Source organism: Ceratotherium simum, chromosome 4 (assembly GCF_057802395.1).
Source record: "Ceratotherium simum simum isolate JZ-2026a chromosome 4, ASM5780239v1, whole genome shotgun sequence".
NCBI classification, from domain to species: Eukaryota; Metazoa; Chordata; class Mammalia; order Perissodactyla; family Rhinocerotidae; genus Ceratotherium; species Ceratotherium simum.
In genome coordinates this window covers 83,247,970-83,269,442 of record NC_141903.1, presented here as the reverse complement: position 1 = coordinate 83,269,442, position 21,473 = coordinate 83,247,970, and the positions used below count along the sequence as shown (strand labels likewise).

The 21,473-nt window shown below is 37.8% G+C and overlaps 1 protein-coding gene across 1 annotated transcript in view; it reads right to left on the bottom strand.

Annotated features, from left to right (window-relative positions):
- The window catches only part of HAPLN1 (hyaluronan and proteoglycan link protein 1), a 77,845-nt gene extending 59,262 nt beyond the window's left edge, over nt 1-18,583 (bottom strand). The window contains exon 1 of the mRNA XM_004420390.3: nt 18,215-18,583. The gene's annotated coding sequence lies outside the window, so the exon portion shown is untranslated. The remainder of the gene's footprint in view (nt 1-18,214) is intronic.
- Nucleotides 18,584-21,473: the final 2,890 nt, after the last annotated feature.

Here is a 21,473-nt window from a genome sequence, read left to right as displayed (position 1 = left end):
AATTAAATAATACAAATTACAATATCCTCCCGAAGTATGAAATATTTAGGGAAAAATCAACAAAAATATATGTAAAACTTGAACACTGAAAATTACAAAATCCTGCTTAGATAAATTAAAGGAGACAAATAAATGGAGAGATATGGTGTGTTCATGGAGTAGGAGACTCAATACCTTTACAATATCAAATCTCCCCAAACTGATCTGTAGCACACATTTTTATAGAAATGGACAAAATGATACTATAATTCATGTGGAAATGTAAATTACCTAGAATAGCCAAAACAATTTAGAAAAGGAAGAGCAAAGTTGAAAGACCCCCAACTTTAAGACTTCTTATAAAGTTACAGTAATCAAGATAGAGTGATATTTACATTGAGATAGACAAATAGATAAAAGGAACAGAAAAAAGCCTACAGAAATGGAGTCACACATATATGGTCAATTGATTTTCAACAAAGATACAAAGGAAACTCAGTGGAAAAAGGTCAGTCTTCCACAAATGGTGCTGGAAAACTTGGATATCCATATATATATATATGTAAAAGGTGAACTTCAATCCATATTTTGTACCATATATATAAAAGACTAACTCAAAGTGGATCATTAAACTAAGTTTAAAACCTAAAACTATAAAACTTGCAGGGGAAAAAAAAAACCATAGGAGAATATATCTGGTACTTTGAGTTATACAAAGATTTATAAGATACATCAAAAAGCATGATCTTTATAAGAAAAAAATGGTAAGTGGACTTCATCAAAACTAAGAACTCCTGCTCTTCAAAAGACATTGAAAAGAACACGAAAAGACAAACTAAAGACTGGGAGAAAATGTTTCCAAAGCACATGTCTGATAAAGGACTTGTATCCAGAATATACAAAGAACACTTAAAAAGCAATAACAAGAAAACAAACAAATAAAAACTAAAAATGTGCAAAAGATTTGAAGAGACATGTCACTAAAGAAGATATACAGATGAAACATAAATACCAGAGAAGATACTAAATATCACTCATTATTAGGGAAATGCAAGTTAAAAGCACAGTGAGGTACCACGGCACAACTATTAGAATATCTAAAATTAAAAGCATTAACCATAGGAAGTGGTGGAGAGGATGTGGAGCAACTTGAACTCTCTCACACAGTGCTGGAGAGAATGTAAAATGGCATAATCACTTTGGAAGCTGTTTAGCTGTTTATTAAATAAAAATGTAAACATCACCTACCATATAACCCAGCCATTCCACTCTGAGGTTTTCACTCCAGAGAAATGAAAGCACATGTCCATACAGAGAGTTACACATGAATATTCATACCTGCTTTATTTGTAGTTGTCTAAAACTGGAAACAACCGAAATGTCCATCAACAGCTGAATGGATAAACAAATTGTATCCATAAACCAAAATACTACTCAGAATAAAAAGGAATAAACTATTGATATAACACAACAAGACTTAAGCTCAAACCAATTATGTTACATGAATGAAGCCATATTTCTTTTTAAAGAGTACATAATAATGATTTTCTTTATATAAAATTCTGGAAAAAGCAAACTAATTTTCAGGGACAGAAAGTAGATCAGTGTTTGTCTGTGAATGAGGGAGGGGGAGGGGAAGGATTACAAAGAGATACCAGAAAATTTCTTGGGTGATGAATATATTGTAATTGTAGTGATAGTTTTACAGGTGTATACACGTGCAAAACTTACCATTTGTGAACTTTGAACATGTACAGCTTATTGTATGTCAATTATACCTCGATAAAAGCGTTAAAAATAAATACAGTCATCCATAATTCCTCCAACCAGAGATTATCTTTTTGTTATTTTGTTTGTTTACATTTTATTGCATACCTAGTCAAACATTTTAGCCAAATATAAATGCTTTTTATTTTCGCTGAAATGGAACCAAATTATATAGTGTTTTTAAAAGGGATTTTTTAAATTGAATATACGATGGGTATCATCCCATTTCATTAAATCCACTTTTGCATCAGTTTTAATACCTGCACATTACACTATTGTATGTGTATGTCAAAAATATTTTAAACAATTCCCAATTTTTGGATGTTTAAGTATATTTTTATTGTTTTACTAATAAAACTATTATTATTACGTAGCTATACGTAAATTTTTAGCAGTCTGTAATTATTTTTATAGGCTAGATTCTACAAAGTGAGATTACTAAGTTAAAGATAGATATTCACAAAGTTGTGCAACCATTACCACTAACTAATTCTGGATCATTTCATCCCCCCTAAAAGAAACCCTATACCCATGAGCAGTCATTCCCCCATTCCTTCTTCTCCCAAACCTCTGACAACCGCTAATCCACTTTCTGTCTCTATGGCTTTGCCTATTCTGGACATTTCATATAAATGGAACCATACAGTAAATGGTTCTTTTATTCCTGGCTTCTTTCACTTTGCATAATGTTTTCAAGGTTCATCCATTCTGTAGCAGGTATTAATACTTCATTCTTTTTAGGACTGAATAATAATATAGACATACCACGTTTATCCATTCAGAAGTTGATGGATATTTGGGGTATTTTTCCACTTTTTGGATCTCATGAATAATACTGCTATGAACATCCATGCATTAGTTTTTGTATAAACATGGTACATACCTAGCAACGGAATTGCACTTTACCATTTTACATTCCTACCAACAATGTATGAGGGTTTCAATTTCTCCATGTTCTCACCAGCACTTGTTATTGTCTGTCTTTTTTATTATAGCCATCCTAGTGGGTGTGAAGTGGTACCTCATTTTGGTTTTTATTTGCATTTCTCTAATGACTAATGACATTGAACATCTTTTCATGTGCTTATTGGTCATTTGTATATCTTCTTACAAGAAATGTCTATTCAGATCCTTTGCCCATTTTATAATTGGGCTGTCTTTTTATTATTGAGTTGTAAGAGATATCTCAGATACCAGATCTTTATTAGATACATGATTTGCAAATATTTTCTCCCAATCTGTGGATTGTCTTTTCATTTTCTTAATACTATCTTTTGAAGCACAAATGTTTTTAATTTAGATGAAGTCCAGTTTATCTATTTTTTTCTTTGGTTGCTTGTGTTTTTGGTGTCATATCTAAGAAACCATTGCCTAATCTAAGGTTATGAATATTGACATCTATGTTTTCTTCTAAAAGTTCTACAGTTTTAGCTCTTATATTTAGCTTTTTGATCCATATTGAATTAATATTTCTGTATGGTGTGAGGTAGAGGTCAAACTTCATTCTTCTGTATGTGGCTGTCTAGTTGTTCCAGCATCATTTGTTGAAAAGAGTATACTTTCTCCATTTGTCTTGACACTCTTTTTGAAAATATGCTATTGATTTTTAAGAACTTTTTACATATTAAAGATATTGTTCCTTTGTCTTCAGTGTATCTTGAAAACATTTTCTCTTTACTTTGATTTAGTGTTTTTTATGTACAGAAATTGTGAAGACTTATGTAACTAAATATATTAGCATTTTTCTCAATGATTTCTTCTGCCATTATTATATAAATATCTACCTATATTTCTCCCTAGTAGTAGTTTAAGAAAATAATTAAAATAGCTACCAAGTTTTCATTACTTTATATGGTACTTTACATACATTATCTTGGTAGATTCTCAGAACTACAAAATCTATCAGGCAAATACTATTAATCATTCTATTTTAAAGTGTAGAATAAAACTCAAGGCTTAAGTAATTTGCACAAGGTACATAGCTGGCATATGTATAGCAAAATCTGAGTTGGGATTTAAATCCATGTCTACCTGACTCCATAACTTTTGCTCCAAAATGACTTAAATAACTTAAATTGGAACTTCATCATCATGGATATAAAAATTTTCCCCAAAACTTTCCTAACACAGTACGTTATACACAATGCACAATTCTATTTAAGGGTTAGCACCTCTTAAGTGGAAATATAATATTTTTAGTATAGAATACGCTATTTCAAATTAAAAAACATGTTAAATAAATTTTTAATTCCCATGTAATGTACTAGATATGAAAATCAAATTCACTGTTGTTTGTAAATTATTGACCAGTGATTTAACAAAAAGAGTACTAAGTCGGTAAAAAGTAAACTGTCAGAGTATAGAAAATAAAGTTGATGTTTTGAAAACCATGAAGTAACCAAACAAACATAAAATATTCAATGCAATGTAGCTTACCATCAATAAACTATTGAAGGAGATTGTTTTCTATCAAATGTGCCCAACAATTTTTTGGTGACTTTATATGGTGACTCTACTATTATTACGGCCGCTTACATAGAGCCTGCTCATGCCGAATGACACGTCTGTGGTTGTCCTTAAGGGTCAAATATACAGCTCAAATTGTAAATGTTCAAGGCCCAGGATGCCCTTGTTTTACTCCTAGGAGAAATCCTCTGGGCTGTGTAGAGAGTTGCTCTGGTCCCGAGCAATCTCCTTTAATCAAAGGATCATAAGCATTCCCCAGAGCACGAATGCAATTATGTCAAGATCTAAACATCACAGGCAGTAAATACATTTTGTGTATGCTTAGATAATTTTCAATTGTATATCAGGGCACAGATAAAGGGAAATGTTTTTATAGTCCATTCAAACTTAAGTTTCCTGTACTATTCACCCATGAACAAAAATTCAGATTTGCGATTCATGGAAACATTCTGTTACATAAATGAAATATGTAAACAAAGAAAGAATTGATTCCTGATGTATTTAATATTAAATCAACCTTGTACCATAGTTTAGGATAATAGGCTTAATTAACAATCAATTAAAATGTGGGTAATAACAACAGCATAAATCAAGCCACACTTCTACTTTAACATAAAGAGCTGAATACTGAAAATATTCCTGTTGGTAGGTTGAAACAAATGTTTTACATAAAACTGCACTTATCTACTGCTATATTGCATAGAAACTGAGATTTTAAAAAAGTGGAAAGCCTGGCATTCCAGGTATTACAGATGTCTCATCTCTGAATAACCCTGAATAAGCTGATAATTATTATTATTCAGGAGTCACAGATTGTTCACCTCTCATCCTTAGCATAGATACTGTCATACTGTTGCAGGCAACGGGGGCTGGTGGGGGATGCATTTTTGCAAAGAATGTACAGTAATGCAAACTAAGGTCATATTTTGCTTTATACCAATTGTAGTAAACTGGTATTTTCCTTTAATATTTGGATCTCAAACTTCAAACTATTTTGTTTTACCATTGGGCAATTAACGCATTGCCACTAATAATAACTATTAGACCAAGCTAGCTTTCAATTTTTGCTAAGACCTAATGGTTTAAGGATGCAGATATTTAATGATGGTACAATGCTCTTCTCATTCTGCTGTCTGAAGATTAATTTAAAATAGTAACAATACATAATGAAATAAAGTCACAATAAAAGAGTGCAGATGATCAATGCCTTCTGCTTTCAAAATAAAGGTTTTCAACTAGGCATTGACATTTATTTTCCATTTCTCTGGTGCACTAGCTATTTGTTTAATAAAAGGAGACCTTTCCAATGACAAGGACATTATCTTATTCATTTCTATAACTCAGCACTATCAATCAAGAGGTTTGCTTTCAAGTCATGTTAATATAAATGAGATTTTTTCTTTTAGTCTTAGAGTTTCAAGACTCAAAGCCTGTACATGGGCTATAAAGCTAAGACTAAAAGTAATTGCAATGTGGTTTGGAAGCTAGAAGAAATAAAATGATCTGCAGAGTTTGGAAGGATGTGCCCAAAATAACAAAATTTTACAGAACAGAACATAATGTTGTGCATTTAGAAATAAGCTGCCTAAATATGAACTGGGTAAGACATTAAACTATTCAATGTTCCTTCACACAGCAAAACTAGAACAAATGGATGGAAGTTAAGGAAGTTGATTTTGCACAACGTCAGGAAGAACTTTCTGGTAATACCTCTAAAAGTGAAATGAATTGCCCTGTGAAATACATAGTGCTTTCTGCCACTGCAAGTGTTGAAGCAGATCAACAAACATCTGTCAATTATATCACACAAGGGATCCCTATAGGGGGTGGGACATAGAAACAGGCTAGGTCCTTAGAACTCTATGATTCCAAACCTAACCTCTCAGGTCAGAACTCTGAAGGACGTCAGATGGATAAACAATCTACTAACAGAGAGCCTATAAATTAGTGAAAGAAAGACATTTCAACAATTAAATACAGTATAAGACATAGAAATAAGTGCTAAGTAATGGTGGTACAAATAAAATGTTAAGAGAGAATTGAGAACAAAGGGACAAATTCCAGCTCACGGTACACTGTAAGGTCGCCCAGAGGAAGTGTTATATTAATGACTCTGGCATGAGCCATATTTCAGGCGGGAGGCATCAAGTGGTAAGAGATTCATGCCTGAAAGAAGTGCTTGAGCAAAGAATCAAGGGTGTAGAACAGTCTGAATGTTTGGGAAGAGAAGACAGATATTCTGGAGATTTTAATTATCGGAATCTCTGTGATAAACTTGTATTTACTTTGGCCACCACGACCTGCCTTTCAGTGCCTTAAACAAATAGTTACAACACTGTAAAATATCCTGCATAAATCAGAAGCTTCTCAATCATTATATTTATTTCCTCTTGATAATCTAAAATAATATCAGATAGTGATAAAGATAGACATGAGTCTCTCAACTCTCAAAGTGCTTCCAGAACTTTTCCTAGATAGCAACAGGACTGTGCAGCATCTGAAAACAGATGCAGGAACTGAGTCACCACTAAAACTTGTTTCAGTCCAGCTCCTTCTGGGAACTAGGCACAGTGATATCCCCCCAGGCTTGAAGACTTTGCTCTCTCAGAGAAAGGAGGCTGAGCAGATAAGATCTACCCGGAAGATAGTCAAGCCAACCCGCTGATTTTTGGCATTTCCTCAAGCAGAAAGAAAAGCAAAATGTCCAACTAGATAATTTTGCTGCTTGTTAGTATATCTGAAGTCTTTTGTTTCTGGAAGCTTTTAATACTCTTTGCTTTTGTCAGCAGTTTTTCTATACCATACTTGGGTGTGGGGTTTTTAGTTTTTTAATTTTTCGATATTTATCCTGTTGGGCTTTGTGGTGTTTCTTGAATCTGTGATGTGGAGAGTCACAGCTGTTATTTCTGGAAGATTGTTTCTGCCCCATTTGGTTTATCCTGCTGGGATGCCAATGTCTATATCTTGTATATCTTTTATTTTCTTCCCCTTCAGTATCTTTAATCCTTTTTCAGGTTTCAGTCTGGTTATTTTTTTCAGACATATTTTCTAGTCATCTCCTCAGTGTTTCTAAACTTTTTGCAAACACATGTATTGAGTTCTTAAGTTTAGTTATTATATTTTCTCAGTTCTAGAATTTCCATTTGAATCATTTTTTTATAGTTTCCAGTTCTTTGCTAAAAATTCTTCAATATCTAATTTCTTAAACCTATTAATTGCATAAAATCTGTATCTGATAACTCTAATATTTAGATTTCCTATTGACCTTTTCTATGTTCTGTTTTATTATCTTGATTTATTTGGCCATTTGATCCTGTCAGCTGGTATGCTGGGTAATTTTAGATGAGGAAAGCTGAGTCTGGAAAGGTAAGCTAGAGCTGGTCACTGAGAATCTTGCAAATCATATTAAATAATTTGGACTTAATTTTCACAGCAATAGAAAGGCATTGAAGGGCTATAAGGAGGCAAATATTTTCAGTTTACACTTTAGAAAGCTTACTCGAGCTTCAGTGTGAGGGAATGCATTCGAAAGCAACAAGACTGGAGATGCAGAGACCAGTGAGTAAGGTTTGCAGGAATTCAAGCAAGAGAAGACGGTGACAAGGGGTAAGGTTTATGCTAATGGAGATAAAAATGAGTGCATATGGTCAAGAGATATTTATGGGATAAAATCCACATGCAGATTCCCATGTTTCTGTTTTTGGAAACTGAGTGGAGAGAAAATGGTGCCATTTACTAAACTAGATAAATTGAGGGAAGTTCAAATTCGGAAGAAAGAAAAGGAGTTCATTTGGGACCTGTGGAGTTTGAAAGGCTTGGGAGACTTCCAAGTTGTGAGATGTTTGTGATTTGGACACTCAGGAGAAAATTCTGGGACAGATACAGGGATCTGGGAGTCATGGGCATATAGGTGAGAGTGGGTAACGCAGAGGAGTGGATGAGAGCGCACAGGAGAACACGCAGAGTGAGGGCAAGGCGTCCTGGGTGGAAGCTCTTAGAATACCGACCGTTAAGGACAGGGAGGCTTCTCAGAAGCCCGAAATAGAGACCGAGATGGAGTAATCAAAGAAGTCTGTGGAAAACTAGGACTGTGTGAGATCATAGAAGCCAGGGACAGAGACTGTTGTGAAGGGAACGTGGTCACCAGCATTAAATGCTCCTAAGAGAACATGGAAGACAAACCATCGTGACCCTGGAGAGGAGCGTTTCGGTGGAGCAGCTGAGGGGGAAAGCACATCGCGGGGAGTGGAGAAGACGATGCGGTGAAGGCGTAGAGAGTGAGCACCGGAAATTCGTGAGGTTCGGCTCTGACGGGAAGAAAAAAGATTGGTAGGTAGAACGTATGTGAGATTTGGGAAAGTTTTGTAATTTTAAGGCAATAAGATTTGACCATGATTAAATGCCAATAGGAAGAAATAACCAGAGTGGGAGAGGTGAAAGATACAAGAGAGAAAATGCCTAATTAGGAATGTCTCCAAGGAGACTGGAGGATAGGGGATCTAGGGCTCAGGGGGCAGCGCCTGTCTGCCTTAGACTCTTAAAGGTAAAGGAAACCTTTTCTGTTCTTGTTTTCCTAACCGAAGGGAAAAAAGAGAGAATATATAGGGGTGCTGGTGGTCACGGACTAGTTTTGTTGGCAGGACAGTGAGATGGTTCTTTGCAGTTGGCTTTTATTTTCAGGATGAATTAGGGAGGCTTGGAAATCTGTTACAAGGAGTTCAAGAAGCAAAAAAGTTTTAGGAAATATGGTAGAACTGCCACACAGCATTCAAGATCCGGCTGAAGTCATGAAGTTGTGCAGTGGCTCCATTCTGCTGGGTGATACAAGCTTTTCCTAGCGTTCCCAGCAGTTTAGAGCAAGCGTGGAGGAAGGGGACAGTTGGACTCATCCTGAAAAAGGATTTTGGTTGGTAGATCCCCCTGCAGACAACAGGAGAAGGACATTGAGAATGTTGGCAAGCATGATGGACGATGGAGAGGAAAGTGAAGGTGAAAGGAAGCAAATAGGTAGAAGGAATATAGGAAGTCTGGGATGGAGGTTCCAGATCAGTTCAATGAACCAGTAGTCCATAACTCCAAATTTTCTAGTTTGGGTGATTGGAATTATGATTTAACTTATATTTAAGGAGACCAGTTTCTTGAGACAGTCTTGGTTTATACATGTTATGCTGGAACTAGTAAGTCACCCCATTCACTTTCAAAGGTGTTCTGGTTTGGATAATAAATTATATGGTCTTGGTGTCTATATAGAGGTGACATGGACCAGGCTTGGTAGAAGGACGACAATGAGTTCAGTTTTGGACGTGGTGAGTTCAAGGAGCTTATGGGAATTCAGGTTAAAAGGTCAAGTAAACCGACATCCATGCAGACACAACCTAAAGTCACCCATAAAACATAAATTAATACACTACTAAATGACATACTTTAGTGATTATCTCAAGAATGATATACTAATTTGCAGACAACACATTAAATTCCTAGAAAATATTTGCATTAAATACTTTGTATTAAAATATATGGCATTTTTGGGTAAAATGAAAAATACTAATCATGTGAGGAATATTTTTAACATTGACCAATCTGGTATAACACGTTAATGGACCAAGTTAAATTGGGTCATACCACAAAACATCACAAGGTGGCAGCACAACTACAAGTGACAGGGGAATTAACAGGGGAAATTAACAGGGGAATTAACAGGGGAATAGAAGATTAATAATTAACAGGGGAAGATAGAAGATAATTAACAGGGGAAAAGAAGATCTCTTTCAGATATGTTTCAGTTAGAATATTTGAGAATTTATACCCACTGTACATTATATATATTTTTCTGAGTGGATGCTCATTCATTTAAAAATGATTATTTGTTTTATTATTGCCAACTTGAAAAAGTGGAAATTAAAAAGTTTAATTTTTTAACATGTACATTATTTTAAAATATTTTAGTATAAAACTCATGATCACTAATATACATTTAGGGCACTCTTAGGATAGTCGTTAGCATATAGGGTATATAACACAGTAGTTATAAATGTTTCATACATTTGCATCTGACTGGTATATCATAATTAGACAGTTTTGTTTAGAGTATCTTTTTTAATATATTTATATCATTAGTGAAAATACATTCAGGAACTTCATTTGTTGACCCTTAGAAGGAGAGTGTTCAGAAGTCTCATGAAGAAATCCTTGCTTGCCATATTCTAGTTATAGTAACTTTCAAGTGGGTTGGTGGGTTATCACAATTAGCCAATGAAAAATACAGGACCCCCAGTTAAATTGGAATTTCAGATAAACAGCAAATAATCTCTTTAGCATAAGTAGGTACCATGCAATATTCGGGACATACTTATACTAAAAATTATTCAATTATTCATTGTATTTTATATGGCAATGCAGGGAGGGGTGAAGAAGAACTAGGAAAAAAAAGCAAGTTGCTGAGGAAACCAGAAAAATCCAGGATTCTGGGCTCCAAATCTGACCTAAGATTTAGAGGTCTTCAGGATCAAGGAACTAGGAAAAGAATTATAAATGGACTCAAACTAGGATTGCATTCTGTGGCAAACTCATTTATATGTTAAGCTAAACAACATGGGCTAAGGTTAATCAAGTACTCTGGTGAATTACCATCTACACCACACATTGATTACTGATTTTTAAACAACAAAATGCAATAACATGTATTTAAAGCTAGTTCAGTATTGGACAAAATTGAATAAATAACTACAATTCAGACATTTTGGGGTCTTACCCAGGTTCAGGGTTATCATTATGAAAATCTATCATTAGAGCATCAAGGCTCGGAAATGCCATTTTAATTTCATTTAATTCAACAAACATGTCTGGCACCTTCTATATGCAGAGGACTGACTAAGACTGTGAGATACAAGAATTAATAAAACATTGCTATTATCTAACCTAGTGGACATTTATGGTTGGTAAAATAAAAGTTAAAACCATGCATAAATAATGGCAAAACTCATTCTTACCTATTTTTTCCTGGGTTCAGTTCTTGGTCAACTGTTTCTTTGTTCTTTCCTGGGATGATCTCCTTCCCTCTTCCACATGATTTCCAGCTATCGTTTTAATACCAAAGACTTCCAGATCTCTATTTCCAGGCATGACTTCTCCACTTGGCTTAAGATATGTACTTTCAACTCGTATGGGTTCCCAGCTGTCCCACGGGTACTTCTTAAATCAGACTCACCAGAAACTTTTATTCTCCCTTTATTCCCAATCTTAGTCAATTGCATCCCTCTCTATGTTATCAAAAGCCCTTGAAACATTCACACTCGCCTCGACTTCTCTCCCTCATTCAGTCAATGCATCCTTATTAGATCGTGTCTACACTGTTCCAAGTCCTCTCTCAGCCCATTTCCCCCTTCCAGTCTCGTTTTCCTTAAATTTAGAGATTTATTGAAATTGTCAATTAATTTTACACCAATAATTATTATTGTTTAAATCTGAGAAGAGTTTACGAATTTAACAACGTTGAAAGATAGGAAGAAGACTGAAAAGACAACAGAGTCAGGGCATGGCCTGGGGTTGGGAGGTGTGCAGACATCTGAAATAGCGGCACTTGGGAGGGAAGGCAGGGAGAGCCCTGACACTGCCCGTTCAGCACTGCACTGGGCACTGACAGCAGCAACGGTAAGCATTTATACAGCACCTACTGAATGTCAGGCATTCATATCCCCCAGCCAGGTGAATAATGCAGGCCAACGACGCTTCTCCTCTAGGCTGCAGGGAAGAAGGGAAAGGACACCAACTCTCTCCATCTGGGTCAACAGTCTCAGCAATTTAAAAAGTAGTGAGCACATCCTTGTGTTATATGACCGGATCAGCATCTTACAGGAGCACCAAACTATGGTGGCACAATCAAAGGAGTGTAATCAAAGAAAACATACATAAATCTGAAACAACTAATAAGACATGGCTATCATTATGCTGTATGTTAATTAAACATAAAATGGGAAGGAATTTAAACAAATGACTGATTCGTGTTACTTTTATAAAGCCAAAGCAAATTTTCACTGCTTTTCTTTTTCTGCAGTTTTCCAGAATCTATAATCAGCACCGATGTCGAAATTTCTCTGAAACCAATTGTAGTTAAGTATCTGAGCACATATTTTAAAAAGATGTTGGCTTCGGCCTGTATTTCCAACATGATGGCTAATTCCCATGCTTGCCCTATGTGTATCCCCGTCTTCCTCCTTCAGCCCCTTGACTTAGAGGAGTTCTTGGACCAAATATGTGGATTCTCACTGTTCCCTCCCTCTAGACCTGGGTTTTTGAGGTGGCATAAGGGCTCAAACAATAGAGCATAAGAAGCTATAGGTGCTCTACCCCTCCAGGGGCAGCACCCCAAGCATGGTTACAAGGGCTGAGAGGACCTGAGCGTAGGTTATGGCAAAGTGCCCAGGAGGGTTCAAAGGGATGGGCTTGGATGCCCCTTGGGGCGGGGGAGGGGAGATGGTCTGGGCAAAGCGCTGGGGGGAGGGTGGAAGGACAGGTTGATCAGGCTCAGCCTAAAGGAGCCAGTGGTTAACAGGACCCAAGGTCCTTCAAGTTTCTGAGAACAGGCCTTAAGAGATTGCCTCTGGCCTCATCTATGGAGTGGGGATAATTGAGAGACTGAAGACCATGGAGGACTAAATCAGCTTAATTACACCCTTGGTCTAAGGAGGGGAAGGCCACTAGATGTTTGAAATTCTTTTTACAGAAAACAAAACATTTACTTTAAAGAGATAAAAGGCTTGAAATGTAAATGCATGCGTGAAACTCATTCACACTTAAGTGTCATCTGTCAGTCAAGAAATCAATAAACCAGGGAAGTATCAGATCCTCTGGGGTGGGGGGTGGAGGAGGGTGGAAAGTTTGGATAAGTGCAAAGGACAGAGACCCAGGAGACTAGGAAGGCAAACTTCACCTACTTGGCAGATTTTACTAGCAATTTGTGATGTGTCCATCTGTCTTCCCCACTAGCTTGTGAACTCCTTGAGCCAATTACTCTGCAACACCTAGCGTGGTGCCTGGTGCAAATGGGAAGCACTAAATCATTCTGGGCGCAAGCTGAATTTTAGTTGCAAACTGGTGGACAGCAACTGTGTGCAAATGAATTTTTGCTTTCCCATCCATCCAAGTAGACAGATTATTGGAACACTAGCCCTCCCAGGGTTCTGGAGCGTCAGAGCTGCCCTCCCAGGCCCATCTGTACCCACACAACCAAGAAACAAAGCTCTTATCCACTCAGCTAAAAGATGGCAAACAAGGGCAAATGATTTGAAAGATGCATGCTCAAAATTCTCTTAATATGAAAACTGCGAGGCTAGAACTTTTCGGTTGTTTCTGTTACTCAACGTGTACCTCAGGATCTTGCAATATTTTAGATTCACTGTCATCAATTTTGACTTTCTGATTTTTTTAGAATGACTTTGCGTGGTATAAAGTGAGGTGTCCAGCACATAATGCTGGCACAGTGCCTGGCAAATAGCAAGTATTCAATAAATTTTTGTTGAATGAGCAAGTGAACACGTGAATGATCAAATGAGGTGATCCCCAAATTCAAAATAAGAGAGGCGAAATGAGAAAAATTCACGTGGCGTAGGTAGAGACTGAGCCAAGATATTATCCATAAAACTTTGTGAAAAGTTTAGGAAAATCCAGGTTTACCAGAAAAGTAATTTGAATGTTATTTAACTTAATTGGATTTTGTTTAACACAGTAAATGTAACTGGAATATAGTAATTGGAAGCTAGTTATCAATCAAGTGAATTGTGTTTCCTCTGGATTAAGCTAGGTTGGACAGAAGGGGAAATTTCTGTTGCTCTTACAAGACTGAGACCCGACGAGAACTTTAGTAAGTTTTCTAAGTTGTTTTTACTCTCTGAGTTTGTTTTGTTTGTTTTTGTTTTGCAAATAGCCTCCCGGCCTTCTAGCAATACCCTCCTCCCAGGTCTCACTCCATCACCCCCTGTTAACCTATAAAACCATGAATAGAAGCTCAAAATAGTCCAGCAACATTTGATATTTTAAACAAATCCTGGCTTTATCTGAATATAGCTATATCTTCATATCTTCAATACCAGCAAGCCCCCCCCACACCCGGCCTCTATCACTGAGAGAAGCCATTATTCGAAGCTGCTATAATATAACCAGCAACCCAGTAGCATCTGACCATTTCAGAGAGCTTGGCTGGCTCTCGCCTCTAGAGTTTGTTCTTATCTAGCATCAAGTCATCTGAAATCCTTCAAACTTCTTGTAACGGTTTTCCAATCCATGACTAAATTTCTACTTTCAGGACCTCTGACTTTTAGGGAATCTCTCATTATTTCCCTCACTAGAATGAGTCTGTGCTTCATTCTAAATCACAAGGATGATCAGATGAAATTGTTAACAGAATGGTTTGTTTCTGGCGGATAATGACTTATGGAAAATAAGAATTAAGATAATATGCTTTACTTTACATGATTCATAGTGTTTCCAGCCATCACCTCTGATCAATCCAGGCTGTAATTTTGTGGCATTAATGAAAAAAGACTTAATGAGCAGCTCTCCTTCGTTCACCGGGTAGGTTTCACTGTCACACACAAAACCAAAGTCCCCTAAGTAGGAAACTTTCCTCCACATCAGCAGGCCTAACTCAATTTGTGGACTACACCTCTTCAGCTCGGCAAGTAACAAATTAATCACTTTTTTCTCCTACTGAGGCATTTTACTTTCCAATCTGAATTTCAGAACTTGTCTTGATTAATGTTGATATGCTGAACACTGTGCCATTAAGTCATATATCTTGCAAAGAGCCAATTGCAGTAATAATTCATATATCTCTTGATGAAAAGTCTTTCAAAATTCTCAGTGCAATATTCTGATGGATCAATCTTTATGATATCCTGATGCTTCTTTCATACAGTGCCTTTTCTTGTAATTGTTCTTGCCTAGGATTTTTTTCTATTATGTCACTTTAATGGAAGCAATGTTCCTTCTTCAAAACTGCATATGAACAACAGGCATAGATGAAGTTGTTCTACATGCTAATTATTAGTGTTTGAGAGCAATATTTTTAAAAATATACTTCACTACCCAAAAGCAATTTTTACTACTATCCTTTTACATTTAATGAAAAAATATCTAAAGAATATGTAATAATGTGTGTTAGTATCTGTGTGCTCACCTTTCAAGCTAGTAATTATTTACCCATTCAAAATCAGTAACAATAAACTTTACAGAAATTTGTTTCCATTTAAGAAACAGTGAATCAAGATTCAAACCCTCTCTGCCCTTTTTTGAACTAGGTCATGACTTCTCTGTAAAAAACAAATCCTATATTAGAAGCAAGTTACAGTTATTAAACTATATCCTCATGAGACAGAAAATTGATGGTAAATTACCCAGTAAAGAGTAAACTGATTTTAAACGCAACCACCGGGAGTTTAATCAACTGGGTGGCGCCTTGGTTTTTAAATTATATAAAAATCACTTGCTGTATTTTCTACTCTGAGCACCTACCCCAACGTCTGGCATGTACTTAGTGTTCAATGTCAACAGAATAGAAGTCTCAATTTTTTAGCGAGGCTGATGAAAAAGCCTTCTTTGGCTCCTCCACTAGGTGGCACACAGGGACTGTGCTTCACGCATTCAACCATCACAGACCCTGCCATTCATGGTGTAAATAAAGAGCTGCATTATTAATTTATACCATCATGTCCACTCTACACCTAATATTTGTTTAACCAGCTGTTTCCTCTAATCCTCCTAAACACTATTGATTAAAATCTTAGGTATCTACAGATTTCCATCCCTCCGCATTGCCCCCAACAACATTTTGTTACCTTTAAATAACAGACTGAGTACACTTAAATAACACAGACTAAGTACTATGGTTACTAATAATGAATCCAGGATTTCAGAAAATTAACTAGAGGCAACAGTAGACTCTAATGCAAAAGTTATTTTCTAAGTTGCTTTGCATTTCGTTGGAATTTTAATTGGTGGAATACCATTATCTTAAAAATGTAATCTGGAAAATAAAACATGCATGAGGCAAAAGGAAATGAAAAGAAAACTAGTACCAGTATTTTCTGAAAAAAACAAGTTATTTTCTGAATATGACTCTTGTTCATCTTTACAAAGGTGAAGTACAGCGCTACCTTAAGATTCAAAGACTTCTTCAACTCCTCAGAGAATACCAGTATTCCACATCCAAGATGCTAAAAGGCAGGACTGTCTAGTGGACCGTTTACTCATAAAGTATCTTTCTGCATACTCTGAATGTATTTATCCTGGATGTGGTACTTGCTCCCAAAGGAAGGAAAGGGAAGTGAAACCACTAGGAATATAATGAATTGATTCTTCTCTGTGAAAGTCTCCTCAGTACTTCTAAATTACTGTGTCAGTCATTCCTCTGAGAGACAGGGCCTTGCTGACAATAAATGACTCACTTTATAAGAACACGGTGTTCCCCTCTTTCTTCTTTCACATAGAAAGCCCAGGCCCACTGGACACTACTGTTTGGAATGCTGGCCTCTGGGTACATTCTCCCTGAGGACCAGTGGTCTCTTGAAGTAGTTAGTTTTCTCTTGTTCATTTAATTAAGTTAAGCAAAATTGCTTCTCCTTATCTAGTTTTCTCATTTTCAAGCTGTTTTCAATTTTGTGAAGAGGTTACAAAAAAATGTCAAGTCACTCTCCTGGCTCAAACAATTAAATTATTAAGAGCAGATAGCCCAAAAGTGACTAAAGACTAAAGCTTAAATGCTCAGTAGAACTTTGTCATACATTCTGTTTTACTGAATAGAAGGAAAAACTTCTTTATTAGTAGAAATAAATGGAATTGAAGTTAAAAACTGACGTAAAAATTAAGAAATATCACACTAAAAGTTATCCTAAGAGAACTACTATGATATATTTTTGGTAGAACAATATTCCCACTTTATCATTCCATTAAAATATTGAAGTCACTGAAGTGTGTATAAAATTACTGCAAATTTGGTACACTGAAATAATCAAGTAGCAATGGTTACCAGAAACTACATTTGTAATGAATAAATATTACATTTCACTTAGAAATTAATTCACAGGCTTTACTTCTTAAGAACCCTTAGCTTCCAACAAGCTAGCCAGTATGTTTGATTCTATGACATCACACTGGAACACGTACAGAAACACTTTCCATCCTAAAAATTCCCAAATGTACTGGCCACTTTGTGTACTTTTCCAGTGATAAATGAAAATAAAATAAGTTATTTTCAAAATAACAAACCATCTTATTTTGAACACAACAGTCATATTCAATGGAAAAAAACAACTTCATTTAAGCCCCAAAGAGTTCAGATTTGTTTAGGATGGTCAACAGACTCAACACGTAAATAATTCCCTTAAGCAACTTTTAAAAGTAATCTTAACAACTATGACTTTAAGATTTTTTCAGTGCATTAAAATTATCCATCAACATGATTCTGTATATGAAACGGATCGTAATTCTACGATCTTAATTTCACAATTAACTGGAGAAGGCTGGACCAAAATTGGTAACATCTCAAAGATTATCAGTCTAACAGATATTACCTAGGATTACAGTAAGGTTCTTTTTCACGTATACCTAGATATTCCCAAAAGCAAAACTCATTATATCTGGAATAGGCATTCCCATTCCTCAGCTCTTCCTTGATCCTCTTTTCATCCCAGCTGCTAGGAAAATGCTTGTTGAAATACAGATGGAAAAGTCACCACTTGGAAACCATGCGCCCCCCAGATTTATAGCAGCACTAGCAAAAGCCAGGATGCTTGAGTCAATCCTTGCCCCAGTTCTAGACTGAGCAATACAGTATTTTATCTGACAATATGAATCTTTTTTTAAAAAGTGGAGATGTCATGTGAAACTCAAAAGAAAATAATGAGAAAAAAATTTTAATATATACATATGTCATGATATGTATTGCTCTCTGAAATCTTAAAGGCACCAAGATTTGACGGAAAGAGGAAAAAAATTTGTGGAAGTTTACCTTGTTCTGAAATCCAGAAGTTCGGATGCTCTCAAGTCTTGCTGAAGTGGGAGGCCAGAGATGAAGTGAAGCTAGCGCTTTTCCCCCTCACCTTAAGTTTGTCTCTGGGCAAGTGTGTGTGTGCGTGTGTGTGTGCAGAATGTCTCTTTGTGGCGCTGGATGGCAGAGGTCCTGGTCCTGGGAAGAAGGAGGCACTTTCTCACCAAGAGCAGAAGAAAAGCAAAGCGTCACTAGGAAACTTCTCCTCCCAGATCCCCTAATTACAGCCTAACGTGCACTTCATGCAAACTTCAGGGAGGAAGGGAGGGGCAGCTCTGTACCCAGACCTTGTGAAACAGCAGCCTCTTAGATGACTTTCCCCTCTGCCCAGATCCCCGAGTGTCCGGCTCGGGGGTTCAGGGAAAGCGGCCGCTACAACCACAAGCCCCCACCCACACCACACCTCCCGCACCCTCCCCACTCCTGGGTCTGTCCAGAGGGGATGGGGCAAGGGGTCTGTGGAATGATCTGTGAGGCAGCGGTGTGAGGCAGACACGGCGGGACAGTGAATTTTCGCTTTGTTTTTTAGTCTCTGCTTAAAAAGAAAATCCAGGGGTAGGAGGGGTCCTGGCTTTCCCGCCTCCGGCTCCCCAGAGTAGATCCAGGGTAACCAGGTAGAGAGGCAACTATGACAACAGCAGATAAATCTTCCTAAACTGGAGATGTCCTTCCAACCAAATTGCCAGAGTATATTTCCTTGTTTACTGGACCCAGTATCGATAATGGGTTTGAATATCCGTTAACAAACAACTGCTATTGTATTCCTGGATGACAGAGCTCAAAGAACCTGGATTTATTTATGGAGTGAGGAATGCTAGGGGCAGACGGCATGGGTGGGGTTGGCTTATGGATCCATATCCAGGATTAGAACCAGATGGGCACAGGGCGCGCGCGCGCGCGCGCACACACACACACACCCACGCCCCTAAAATAACCGCTGGGGAAGATGCTGGGACACGCGGGAAAACGCCTTCTGAACAAATAGACATTTATTTATAACTCCTGGGAGAGTATACAGGTCCATTGATTCCGCCTTGAGTAACCAAGGGTTTTGGAGAGGAAATGGCTTCATATTTCAATAACAGAGCCACCTTTGATGGAGCCTAGGAGGGGAAAAAAAGAAACACACCGCGGGAAGCAAACGGCTGTTGAAGCAGCCGGGAGGAGGGAGCGGGGCTGGCCCCAGGATGAGGACAAGCAAACAAGCCCGAGGGGCTCCGAGCCAGGGAAGAGGCGCGACGCAGGCAGGCCCGCTTGAGAGCCTGGGGGTGCAGGGCAGCGAGGGCGCGGGGCGCCGGGAGGCGTCCAGGGGCTCGCGGCCGTGCTCCCGACTGTCGCCCGGCGGCTGGGGGGAGGCGCAGGCCGGACGCCCGGCTCATCGCGAGCACCGGCGCCGCCCAACTGGGGCGCTGGTGGGGCAGGGGGACCGAGGGGGCAGGAGTCTGATGGGCAGAGGGATGGGTGGGGCAGGACTCGCAGGCAGATGAGCTGGTGGGGTGGGGGCGTCAATGGGACAGGGGCAGAGGTGAGACATAGGGACCGGTGAGGCAGGGACGCCGGCGGGACAGGAGACTCGCGGAGCAGATGAGCCAGCGCGGCCGGGGGACAGGTGGGGCAGGGCGCGCGGACTGAGCGGCGCGGGAGGCGGCGAGCGGCGCTATTGTCCCAGAGATAAAGCCTGAGCCGCGGTGGCGGCTTCCTCTTTGGAGAGAGGCGGGAAAGAGATCTCAAAAAAACAAAAAAAAGGGCTTCTTTCCAGCTTTTCCTTGACATATTTATTTCACTAGCTCTTGGCCCCAGGCTCGCGCTTGCCATTCGGGTCTTTGGTAAATTAACATGCGCCTCTCGCCTCTTGGAAAGGTTTTATTCCAAAGACAAACCAAACACCCACAAACCCTCGCTAAATGAAGACAGTTATATTCGAAATGAAATCACTAAAAATGAATCCTCCAACAGGCACTTCAACACCTTTCTTGTAATTCCAAAACCCGGGCGAGTTGCCTCTTTTCAGTTTTTCTGTTTCTCCCCAAGGGAACAGTCCGGTGAAAGTTTTGCAATTTTATTTCGTTAATTTCGTGGCAATTGAGACAGCTGTATACTGTAGGCCCCCACATTAACTGCCAATAAAAATAAGATACATCTCTGCTTTTCAACTCTAAAAAGAGATTTTATGCTATTTCTTGTAAATTTGTAAAAATTTTGTATGTATTTTAAGGAACATAAAGGAATTAGACTTAAAAACAAGTATCCTACAATTTTTATATTCAAGCTCCATAAAGGTGGTGAGGCCGGTGGTGTGTGGCTATGAAATCATGTCCACGTAGTTTACATACTGATCTTCTTCACTCAGCTTAAAAACCTAATTTCTGGGAGCCTAAAGAGTAAATCAGATCAGCTGGCCCATGACAGTACTTGCTCCCTTATTATGTGGTCTGCTCCATACACTTATTCCAGGAGAGCATTAAGAGAATGTAATGCAATTTCTTCAGAAATTGTTTATTAGCCACACAAGACTATCAGTTTTGCAATGTAGTCAGACCACAGTGAGTTACACTAGAATTTTTTTTTTTATTTCCCCACCATTTGAGACAGGCTTCCAGAAATAATGACAGCTACTTACCTCTGCTGTTCCTGACAGAGTTATCTGTCAGTCCTTCCCCACTCCTATTTCCTACCTCCCCTTCCCAGTTGCCTAGTTACTAGTCTTTGTTAAAAGATCTCCAGTATTTTTAATCACAAATCCTTAACCTGTCAATAATGTGTTTTAAGTGTTATTCAGACTTAATTTAATTGACATTATATACATTTATATTCATTTTTGGGTTCACATGGTTTACTAATTACTTAGAAAGATTTCTGTGTTTAGTTAATTAACATTCAGTTAAATAGTGCTTTATAGAGGTATACATTATGTTGATCAGTCATTATCATTACACATCAGGGCAAAGTCATTATAATAAGCTTTAGTTAAAAATATCAAATCAAGTAAATAAATAAATATGAATCTATATTTATGACTAAATGTTTTGCAAAAATATAAGTTGTAAAAAAATATTAGAAGACCCAAATATTTTTTCAAAGGAAAACCATATCAAAACAGTATTCTGTATATGAAGATTCCCTCTAACTGTTAACATTAGTAATTCATGTGGAAACTCATGACTTTCATTGCATATTGAGGAGTTTTTGTTCTTGTTCTTGTTTTGGAGAAGGCAGGGAG